Source organism: Vulpes vulpes, chromosome 3, assembly GCF_048418805.1.
Source record: "Vulpes vulpes isolate BD-2025 chromosome 3, VulVul3, whole genome shotgun sequence".
In the NCBI taxonomy this organism is placed as follows: domain Eukaryota; kingdom Metazoa; phylum Chordata; class Mammalia; order Carnivora; family Canidae; genus Vulpes; species Vulpes vulpes.
The window spans coordinates 97,908,034-97,918,008 of NC_132782.1; the positions used below are offsets into that span (position 1 = coordinate 97,908,034).

Consider the following 9,975-nt stretch of genomic DNA (forward strand, 5'->3'; position numbering starts at 1 on the left):
CAGTCTTTGTTGTGCCTAATCACATATGGCAAACACAGCCACAGACAATATATAAATGAATAAGCTATATTCCAATAAAATTTGATTTTAAAAACAGAGAGTGAGCCAGATTAGGACTACAGGCCATAGTTTGCCAACTCCTGATCGAAAGAACCAAGATAGGAGGTTTTGGATAAAGATTCTTTAATTTTTTTTTTTTTTTACAAGGAGAATGAAAGTATCTCTTATTTATCTAACTAAAGTTAACTAAAAACAACATGAGTACATTAGTTGACAGGAGCTCCATAACAAAATACCATAGACTGGGTGGCTTGAATAACATTTATTTTCTAATGGTTCTGGAGGTTACAAGTCCAAGATCAAGGTGCCAGGGTTGGTTTTTGGTGAGGACCCTGAAGACTCTCTTCCTGTCTTGTAGACTGCTGCCCTCTTGCTGTGTCTTCACAAGTTTTTCCTCTGTGTGCCTGGAGGAAAAAAAAGCACTGTGGTGTCTCTTCCTCTTCTTACAAGGACATCAGTCCTATCAGATCAGGGATCCATCCTCATGACGTTATTTAACCCTAACTACTTCCCTAAAGGCCCTACCTCCACATACAGTCCTATTGGAGGTCAGGCCTTCAACTTACAAATTTTAAAGAGACACAATTCAATTTGTAACAGTGTGTCAAGACTCACACCCTATAGTAACAATACACACAGGTTCCTCCTCCCAGAATCCAAAAGAAATCAGTCAAGATCATGATGGTTTTGTGTTTTTTTTTTAAGATTTATTTATTTATTTATTTATTTATTTATTTATTTATTTAGAGAGAGAGAGAGAGAGAGAGAGAGAGGCAGAGACACAGGCAGAGAGAGAAGCAGGCTCCATGCAGGAAGCCCAACGTGGGACTCAATCCCAGGTCTCCAGGATCACACCCTGGGCTGCAGGCGGCACTAAACCGGTGCACCACCAGGGCTGCCCAAGATCATGATGTTTCTTGACATGAGAAGGCCCAGCTAGGGATTATACTTGCCTTCTGTAACACTCTCTCCTCCTTCTCCCTGGCAGGAATATTCCTCTCCCTGAGGCAGTGCTGCTGTAAAAAGTCTTTACCAGGGATCCCTGGGTGGCTCAGAAGTTTAGCACCTGCCTTCGGCTCAGGGCGTGATCCTGGAGTCCTGGGATCGAGTCCCGCATCAGGTTCTCTGCATGGGGCCTGCTTCTGTTTCTGCCTCCCTCTCTCTCTCTCTCTCTCTCTGTCTGTCTCTCATGAATAAATAATAAAATAAAATCTTTTTTAAAAAAGTATTTACCACCACCACCACCCTTGACTCTGACTGTCTCTCTCTTCCCCTTCCCTCATCTCTGGATTCCTCCTCACTGTCAGAAGTGCTAGAAAGGCATGTGTTAAGAAAATCATGGCAATAGATCCAGATCCCCTTTGGGACTTATAGCTATATATGTCTTTATCTTCCCATATATATCTATCTAAAATAATCTATCAAGAGAGAGAAATTATAAAGAATTGGCTTATGCAATTATAAAGGCTGAGAAGTCCAGACCCGGGAGAGCCAATGGTATAGTTCTAGTCTGAGTCTGAGTTCAAATGCAATTTAAGATTGCTGTCTCATCTCAAAGACAGGCAGAGAGAGAATTCTTTCTTATTCAGCCTTTTATTCTCTTCAGGCCTTCAACTGATTGGATAAGGCCCACCCACACTGGGGAGGGTGATGTGCTTACTCAGTCTACTGAATCACATGTTAATCTCACTCAGAAACTCTCTCATAGACAAATCTAGAAATAAAGGGGTTTTTTGTTTGTTTGTTTTTAAAGACTTTATTTATTCATGAGAGAGAGAGAGAGAGAGAGAGAGAGGCAGAGACACAGGCAGAGAGAGAAGCAGGCTCCATGTAGGGAGCCAGATGCGGGACTCGATCCTGGGTCTCCAGGATCATGCCCTAGGCTGAAAGCAGCGCTAAACTGCTGAGCCACCTGGCTGCCCTAGAAATAATGTTTAACCAAATGTTTGGTACCTTGTGGACCAGACAAATTGACACCTAAAATTAAATATCACAGCAAGTGACTAGAAACAACTCAAATGTCCACCAGTAGAAGACTGGCTAAATAAATTATGGGACAGCTAAAGGGGACACTGTACAATTGTAAATTTAAAAAAGAAGAAAAAAATGAACTTCTCTAAATACTGCTGTGGAAAGATCAAACGTGAAAAAAGCTAAGTGCAGAATATGTGTATGATAGGATACATTTGAGGAGAAAACGAGGAAAAATTAGCATTTATATTTGTATTTTCTTATATATATGTAAAGCACCTCTGGAAGGAGTCATAAGAAACCACAGTGCTCTCCTATGAAGATAGGAGCTAGGCACATACAAGCCCAAGAAGGGACGGAGAATTTTTGCAAACCCTTCATATCGTCTGGATTTTGACTCGGAAAATGTAGTATCAATCCAGAAAGATTTTAAATAACTGAGGAGGGAAAAAAAAAAAAAAAAAAACAAGTGCTAGGCACCTCGGTAGGTACAATCTGGAAGTCATCAATACACATCCAGGCAGTAGTGAAAGCCATATAGAAAATGAGGTTGTCCAGGCAAACACGGAGAGAAGGAAAGAATGTGGAAGTCGAACCCTGAGGCACACCAGCATTTCAGGGAGGGGGACAGCAGCAGCTGTGCGGGAGCAAACAGAAAGGTAGGGAACGGGACAGTCAGGTGGCCTCGCAGGGTGTGTAACGGTCTCACAATGACGAGAAATATACAGATTTAAGCATTCGGCGGTTGGATCATTTCTGGAATGATATATTTAACCAGATAGTCTGTATTGTGTTTGCACTTTCTGTAGGAAATAGATCATGTAGTTACATCTCTTCCCTGGAATTTCTTTAGCTGCTGTCAGGGCAACCTGATTTGAGATGTAAATAAACTGCGGAGATAATGCGGGGATCTCGCAGCCTCGGCTCTGCCGGCTCTGCTGCCTGCCCAGGACGAGGGCGGTGATGGATGGTGTGAGGGCCGCTGCATAATCTCTTCTGTTTTAATACTCGATTATCATGTCCCTCATCTTCCCCAGAAACCGACTCAACACATGAAAATCTCTTTGTTCCTTCCACAATGCTTGTATCTCCCCTGCATCTCCAGCCTCCTTTAATATTGTTCATTATTGAAATGAACACAGAAAACCAATTACCCGGGTGGCAGCAGGAGCTGGTCATGTGCCTACCCAGCCACACGGGGGGCCTGGCTCCCTGCGGAGATAAACAAGAACCCCCATGCACAGCGAAGCTCCTCACCTGTCCTCGAGCTCCTGGGAGCCACCCCGCCAGCCGACACAGCCTGGGGTTTTAGACATTCCTGTTCAGCTAATTCAGGGCATGTGTATTGTCACCAGATGCTATAGGAGGGTGTGGCGTGTCTGAAGTGCTGGACCAGGCAGTTCTGCAGGCAAAGCAGTTGTTAACACAGTGGTGAAGAGCGCAGAGTCTCAGAATACCTGAGTTCGAAGCCAGGCCCTGCCAGCAAAGCTGTTTGACTCTGGGCAAATTCTTAACTTCACAGTGCCTTAGATCCTCATTTGTGAGATGGAAATAATAATAGTGCCTAGGTATTGTGGGTTGAATTGCACCCCCAAAAAAGTTGGAAGTCCTGACCCCTGATACTTGAGAATGTGACTTTATTTGGAAAAAGGATCTTGGCAGAGCTAATCAAATTAAGATGAGGTCCTCCTGGATTAGGGTAGTATCTCAGTGTCCTTGTGAGAAGAAAGATTTGGAGCCACAGAGACAGGTACACATGGGGAAATGCCTCAAGAGGCTTCAGATGGAGCATGGCCTACCCAACCACTTGATTTCAGACTTCTAGCCTCCAGAGCTAAGAGAGAATGAATTTCTGTCATTTTAAGCTACCCAATCTGTGGCAACTTATTACAGCAGCCACAAAAAACTAATACATCGCCTCAAAGAGTTGGTATGAGGATTTATTAATTATACAAGCAATCCATTCAAAGTGCTTAGGAGAATGTCTAACACCTGTGAGTCTTATAGAAGTGCAGCGTTATTGTTATAACTAATTATTATTACTGTGGTAGCCTTGTCCCATAAGCAGGCAAGTGTCCCTCATCACACCGAGTAACAGCTGATAAATAAATAGATTGGGTGCCTCCCACCTTCACAGAAACCTAGAGCTTCCAGGCTGTAAGCAAGTCCTCAGTCTACCACTGGAGCAGGCGAAGAGACCAGCTTCTCCCATCTACACTGCTGAGTCACCTTTGCAGGGGTCCTGTGACACGGAAGATGTCCAGGGCATTTGCACAGGCTGACAACTTTTCAAAGACTAGGCTGGTTCCTGCTATCTATACTGAATCATCCTGGTGGGAAGAACCAATTGTGTAGTCAAGGTTATTGAGGCATGGGAGCAGTGTGGCTATGCATATCGATCTTGGAGTCAGACTATCTGGTTCAATTCCTGCTCGGTGACCTTCAGCAATTCGTTAACCTCTCTGAACTTCAGTTTCCTTATCTGTAAAATGGGCAAAAGCTAGCATAAAGTACATAATAACATACAGGTCAATAATCTAGAAGGTGGGAAAAGGAGCAGGTTGTTCAGGATCAACACAGCCTCTCTTACACACACACACACACACACACACACACACAAACACACAAACATGTCTGGTGACACTTCCCAGGTCATTCCTCCAGCCTAATATAATTATCTGTTCTTTTTGTCTCTCTGTGTAGACTATGTCCTTCAAGATAAAGGATATGTATTCTGAGCATCCTGAATATACAGAGTAGTTGTGACCAAGAACACATATTGAACAAAGTGTCTCAATCCTAAGGCATTTATATTGCAGTTTTATGATTTCTACTATATCTACTTACTCCCTGAATCCTAATTTTAATAAGTTCCTTTAAATCAAGGGTCAGTAAACTGCAGGCCTAATCTGACCATACTCATTCGAGTACTATCATTCATGGCTGGGTTTTTTTTAAGATTTTTTTATTTATTTATCCACGAGAGACACACACACAGAGAGGCAGAGACACAGGCAGAGGGAGAAGCAGGCTCCATGCAGGAAGCCCAACATGGGACTCGATCCCAGGACTCCAGGATCAGGCCCTGGGCTGAAGGTGGTGCTAAACTGCTGAGCCACCAGGGCTGCCGTTCTATGGCTGTTTTTGAGCTACAACAGCAGAACTGAGGAGTTGCAACAGAGGCCATGTGGCCTGCAAGACTGAAGATATTTACTATTTGGCCCTTTACAGAAAAAGTTTGTCAACCCCTGCTTTCAATCAACTCATTTTTAATTTAAGTGCATTTTTAAATAGGAAACTTCCTATAACTAATGTAACTGGAAACCAGTATTCCATGCCATACATGGAAGGTGACAATCAAATAAATATGGAACTACTGAAATAAACCACATGCCAGCTAAAAGTACTTACCATGCCTCAGGAAGCCAGGCTGCAGTGCACAAAGCAGAAGGCTCCGACGGAGGTGACATGATGGACGGTGAAAACTGGGTAGACTACTCTGCAGAGGCAAAAAAGAAAGTATGAGAACTAGATCTTGAAGGACAGCCATGCAATAGTGTGGAAGGAGGGAGAATATGCCAGGAAAAGAGCCAAAGAAGAAACATTCAGGGCAGAAGATGAACCAGAATTTGTAAGAGCAGGAGCTCAGAGGACACACAGGCAAAGGGCCCACTGAGAAAGGTAGTGAAGACTCCTCACAGATAATCCCTCACAAAAAAATAAAATAAAATAAAAAATTTTTAAGATCTCAAAGTAGTAAGCATAATTTATAAACTGGATTAGAAATGAACATCTCAGCATATTTATAATGAAAACAGCTGATGCTAATGAGAGCAATAACATTTAAATAGAAATCTGTTTACCTTTGGGAGATTCATACAGAACTTCAATGCTGTACTGATTGATTTAAAGACCAGGGACTGGACTGATTAACCTTCCTGAGTTTTCTGAGTTTAAAGGGTAGCTGGCTGAGGTGCAGAGGCATGCTGAGAACCTAGGAGCCAAACTAACCAGTGACTGGGAGTAATTAGAACCAGGTGGAAAAGAGGTTGCAGCGCCCAACCTGGCCATATGCTCCAGTTCTTCCTTGACGAGCACCAGACTCTTGAAAAAGCTGAAGAAAGCTATGCCCCTCCTTCCCAGAAAACTGCACAGAAATACATACACCAAAACTTTTGCATTTAAATTTTTTCAATATTGGAAATGTATTTCCTACACATGAAGAAAAATTAAAAGCAATCTTTAAAAAAAAAAAAACTTTTGGCCTCATTTTTTATAACATGCTAAGATTCAAGGTCTATTTGAGTGGTAGAGGGAATATATCTAAAATAAAACCAAAAAAAATTTCAATTCTTCTCAGAATCTCACTTTAATGAGATTTCTGTGATTTCTTGGCCTGAATAGAAAGTTGGAATTGTGAAGTGGTCTTTGGTATCCAAATCAAATCAATTTCAAATTTTCATTTAAATGGTACCTGTATGGGATGCCGGGGTGGCTCAGCGGTTGAGCATCTGCCTTTGGCTGAGGGGGTGATCCTAGGGTTCAAGATCGATTTCTGCATCGGGCTCCTTGTGAGGAGCCTGCTTCTCCCTCTGCCTATGTTTCTGCCTCTCTCTCTCTCTCTCTCTCATAAATAAATAAATAAAATCTTTAAAAAAAAATAAATAGTACTTGTATGGACAAAAACCCCAAACCCCAGAAATGCAGAGGAAAAGAAAAAATTAATATTATTGACTTTGCTGACTTAGGGTGGGGTTTTATCAATAAACACCAAATTCTCCAAAATATTTTTAACATTGAATTTATGTCAACTTTTTCCTCTCATCCTGAAGTTAGTGAGGCTAAGTGGATAAGAGCAGTCCTTATGAATCATGTTTAAATTTGAAGATGGTCTAGGGAATCTGGGTGGCTCTGTTGGTTAAGTGTCTGATTTCAGCTCAGGTCATGATCTCAGAGTCCTGGGATTGGTCTCCCTGCTCAGCAAGGCATCTGCTTCTCTCTCTCTCTCTCTCTCTCTCTCTCTCTCTCTCTCTCTGCCCCTCCTCCTGCTTGTGCTTTCTCTCTCAAAATCTTAAATTAAAAAAAAAAAAGTTTTTTGAAGATTGTCTGAGTAACCCGTTAACCTTAGAAATCAAGCTGCCAGTTATCTTACCAGCAAAAATGGGTTTATCTGGGAATAACAAGAGAATTGCCATCTAGGACAAGCACTTCAGCAAAAGCACAAGGCAAATCTGGAGAACAAAGAAGAGAAATGTACTTTTAAAGAGGAAAGAGGGGTGGTTCGGGTGGCTCAGCGGTTTAGCGCCGCCTTCAGCCCAGGTCATGATCCTGGAGACCTGGAATCGAGTCCCACATCGGGCTACCTGCATGGAGCCTGCTTCTCCCTCTGCCTGTGTCTCTGCCTCTTTCTCTATGTGTCTCTCATGAATAAATAAATAAATAAATAAATAAATAAATAAATAAATAAATAAAGTTTAAAAAAAGAGGAATGTAGGAAATGCTGTTCTAAACTAAAAGTCCATTGTAGTAAACTGGGAGTTTGAAGCATAGTGGCTTCTCATTGTCTGTTGCCAGGGCAGGAGGGCAGCCTTTCTTCCTCCTGCTGAAGTAAAGTAGTAGCTAGTTTCCTCTGTAAGCTGTGACTCTTCCTGTTGGCTGGTGTTGGGCATAGAGTTGCCCCCTGCTGGCCTCCCAACTCCATACTAAACAGTCTCCTTTTATTGATTTTCTTATTTTCCCCCATTCGATTGAGATCTTTCTTTGAAAAGCACTGTTGATCAAGAATCAGGTTTTCCACCTTTAGTGGTTTTGTTCCTCAGTACCAAGGAAGACCTTTGCTGGTTGTGATGGCATACATTGGAGGGAACCTGCATAGCAGTTGGAAACTCCTTAAGGCCATGTTTCAGTAGCAAGGAAGCTTAGGAGGGAGAAACTCTCCGACCCTTCCCAAATGTGATCCAAGATGGTTAAGCACTGGGATCATCTTGAGGTGTTAAGCCAGCATCACCTTACTGGGTACATCATTTTGGTTTTTTGTTGTTGTTGTTGTTGTTGTTTTGTTTTGTTTTGTTTTGTTTTAAGTTTAAAAGGTAACAAAATGCAAAACCTCAAATAATTATCCAAAATAAAAAGTAACATGACATTCCAAATTGTATGATTCCAAATCAGGACTCTAGGTCTGAACGTAGGCAACTGAAATACTTATTGGCACTCATTCCAACCTCAGGAAGAACAATTCTCCCTATGAAGGCAAATCTGGACTTGTGTATGCCTCCCAGAGGTCTCCACTTAGAGGGGCCACAAAAGCAGAGTAGTGGATCCTGAAGAGCACACTGAAAGAATTTACCAAGTATATTTGGGAAGATGTAGTGTAAATATAAACAGGAAGCTATGGCTGATGAACTTTCTGCAAAACAGCAGCACTCCAAAGACATTTTTAAATAGTACTATTATCACAAAAGAACTGCTTACACCAAGAATTATCAATAATACAGTCTGTAAAGTTGTGAATTCAAAAAACATGAATATGGATAAGAATTCAAAGTCAGGGATCCCTGGGTGGCGCAGTGGTTTCGCGCCTGTCTTTGGCCCAGGGCGCGATCCTGGAGACCCGGGATCGAATCCCACATCGGGCTCCCGGTGCATGGAGCCTGCTTCTCCCTCTGCCTGTGTCTCTGCCTCTCTCTCTCTCTGACTATCATAAATAAATAAAGTTAAAAAAAAAAAATTCAAGTCCTTAAAAAAAAAAAGAATTCAAAGTCAGTGAACAGTTCAAATGACTTTTGTGGATTCCAAACCTTCTAGCTCTTCAGGAAAAGCAAGTGAAAGATGAGTTTGTCCTGGGATCAAGATAAGGCTATTTCCAAAAGACCATAATCAAAACGGAGGTTTCTCCCTTTCACCAAGGCTTGGGAAATGCAGACAAGGGTGATACCTTTCCACAAAATAGAGAAAGGAAACAATAGTGAGAAAAAGTATAGAGGCCTAGTGTGGACATCTTGGGAAAGCTGTCTTGTCAGATGTCGCCTGCTTCAATTCTGGGAAATCTTAACTTTCACGTCACCAGATGGTGTGCGGGTCCAGTCAGGGGTGGGTGCTTTCTTTAGATGTTTCATGTGACTCCAAGAGTCTGTTCCCTGGAGTTTGGTGGCACAAAGCAGTTCCTGATAAGGGCTTTTCATTGAGGTTGAAATCTCTCAGGAGGTGTCTTTTCTAATAGATGAAATCTCCAGGTAGGAAGGTGCAATGGCTAAGGTCATTGTCTCCTGGAAGCACACTATGAAAAAATGGCTCCACCAAAGCATGGTTATTTTTAATAGGAGCAATCAGGCCTCTACAACACTGAAGTGTATTTCCTTTTATCAGCTATGGGTCAAAGGAGGCAGGGGCCAGGTGTACTGGTTCCCCTGCAACTATCTCAAAGGGTGAGAGTCTGTGAGTTCCAAAGGGGGTAGATTTGAGATTTAGAAGGACCAATGAGAGTCCCATAATTTGGGTGATATTTTCATCCAAAATATCTGGAAGGTCTCTACAAATTTTACCAATGGAGTCTCAGTAGTGCCATGATTATGTTCAAGTAATCCTGAGGACTGAGGATGTTGTACACAATGGAAGTGAGATAAAAACAACCAAACAACACGGACTTGTTGAAACACCTGACCAATAAAATGGGTCCCCCAGTCACTGTGAAGCTCAAGAGAAGTTTCCCAGATATGGATAATCTTCTCTAACAGAATTTTACCCATAGAAGCTTTGGCCTATCTATAAAAGAAAGCTTTGGTCCAGTAAGAAAACATAAAAACTATGACTAAAACATACATATATCCATGAGACAGCAGAGCTATATAAAATCTATACAAACAGGTTTCCCTGGATTATAGTTAGGACAGGTGGGACAAATGAGGGAGGCGCTTTTCACAACCTTCTTAATATTTCCCCACCAAT

At 42.1% G+C, this 9,975-nt stretch overlaps 1 long non-coding RNA gene across 1 annotated transcript; it reads right to left on the minus strand.

The window, feature by feature from the left end:
* Positions 1 to 209: 209 nt before the first annotated feature.
* Positions 210 to 6,616, minus strand: LOC140598090 (uncharacterized). The gene is made up of 3 exons (XR_012000213.1): positions 5,443 to 6,616; positions 3,289 to 3,433; positions 210 to 464 (listed from the first exon to the last, which is right to left on the minus strand). It is a non-coding gene; the product is annotated as an uncharacterized lncRNA (long non-coding RNA).
* Between the last annotated feature and the right edge of the window lie 3,359 nt (positions 6,617 to 9,975).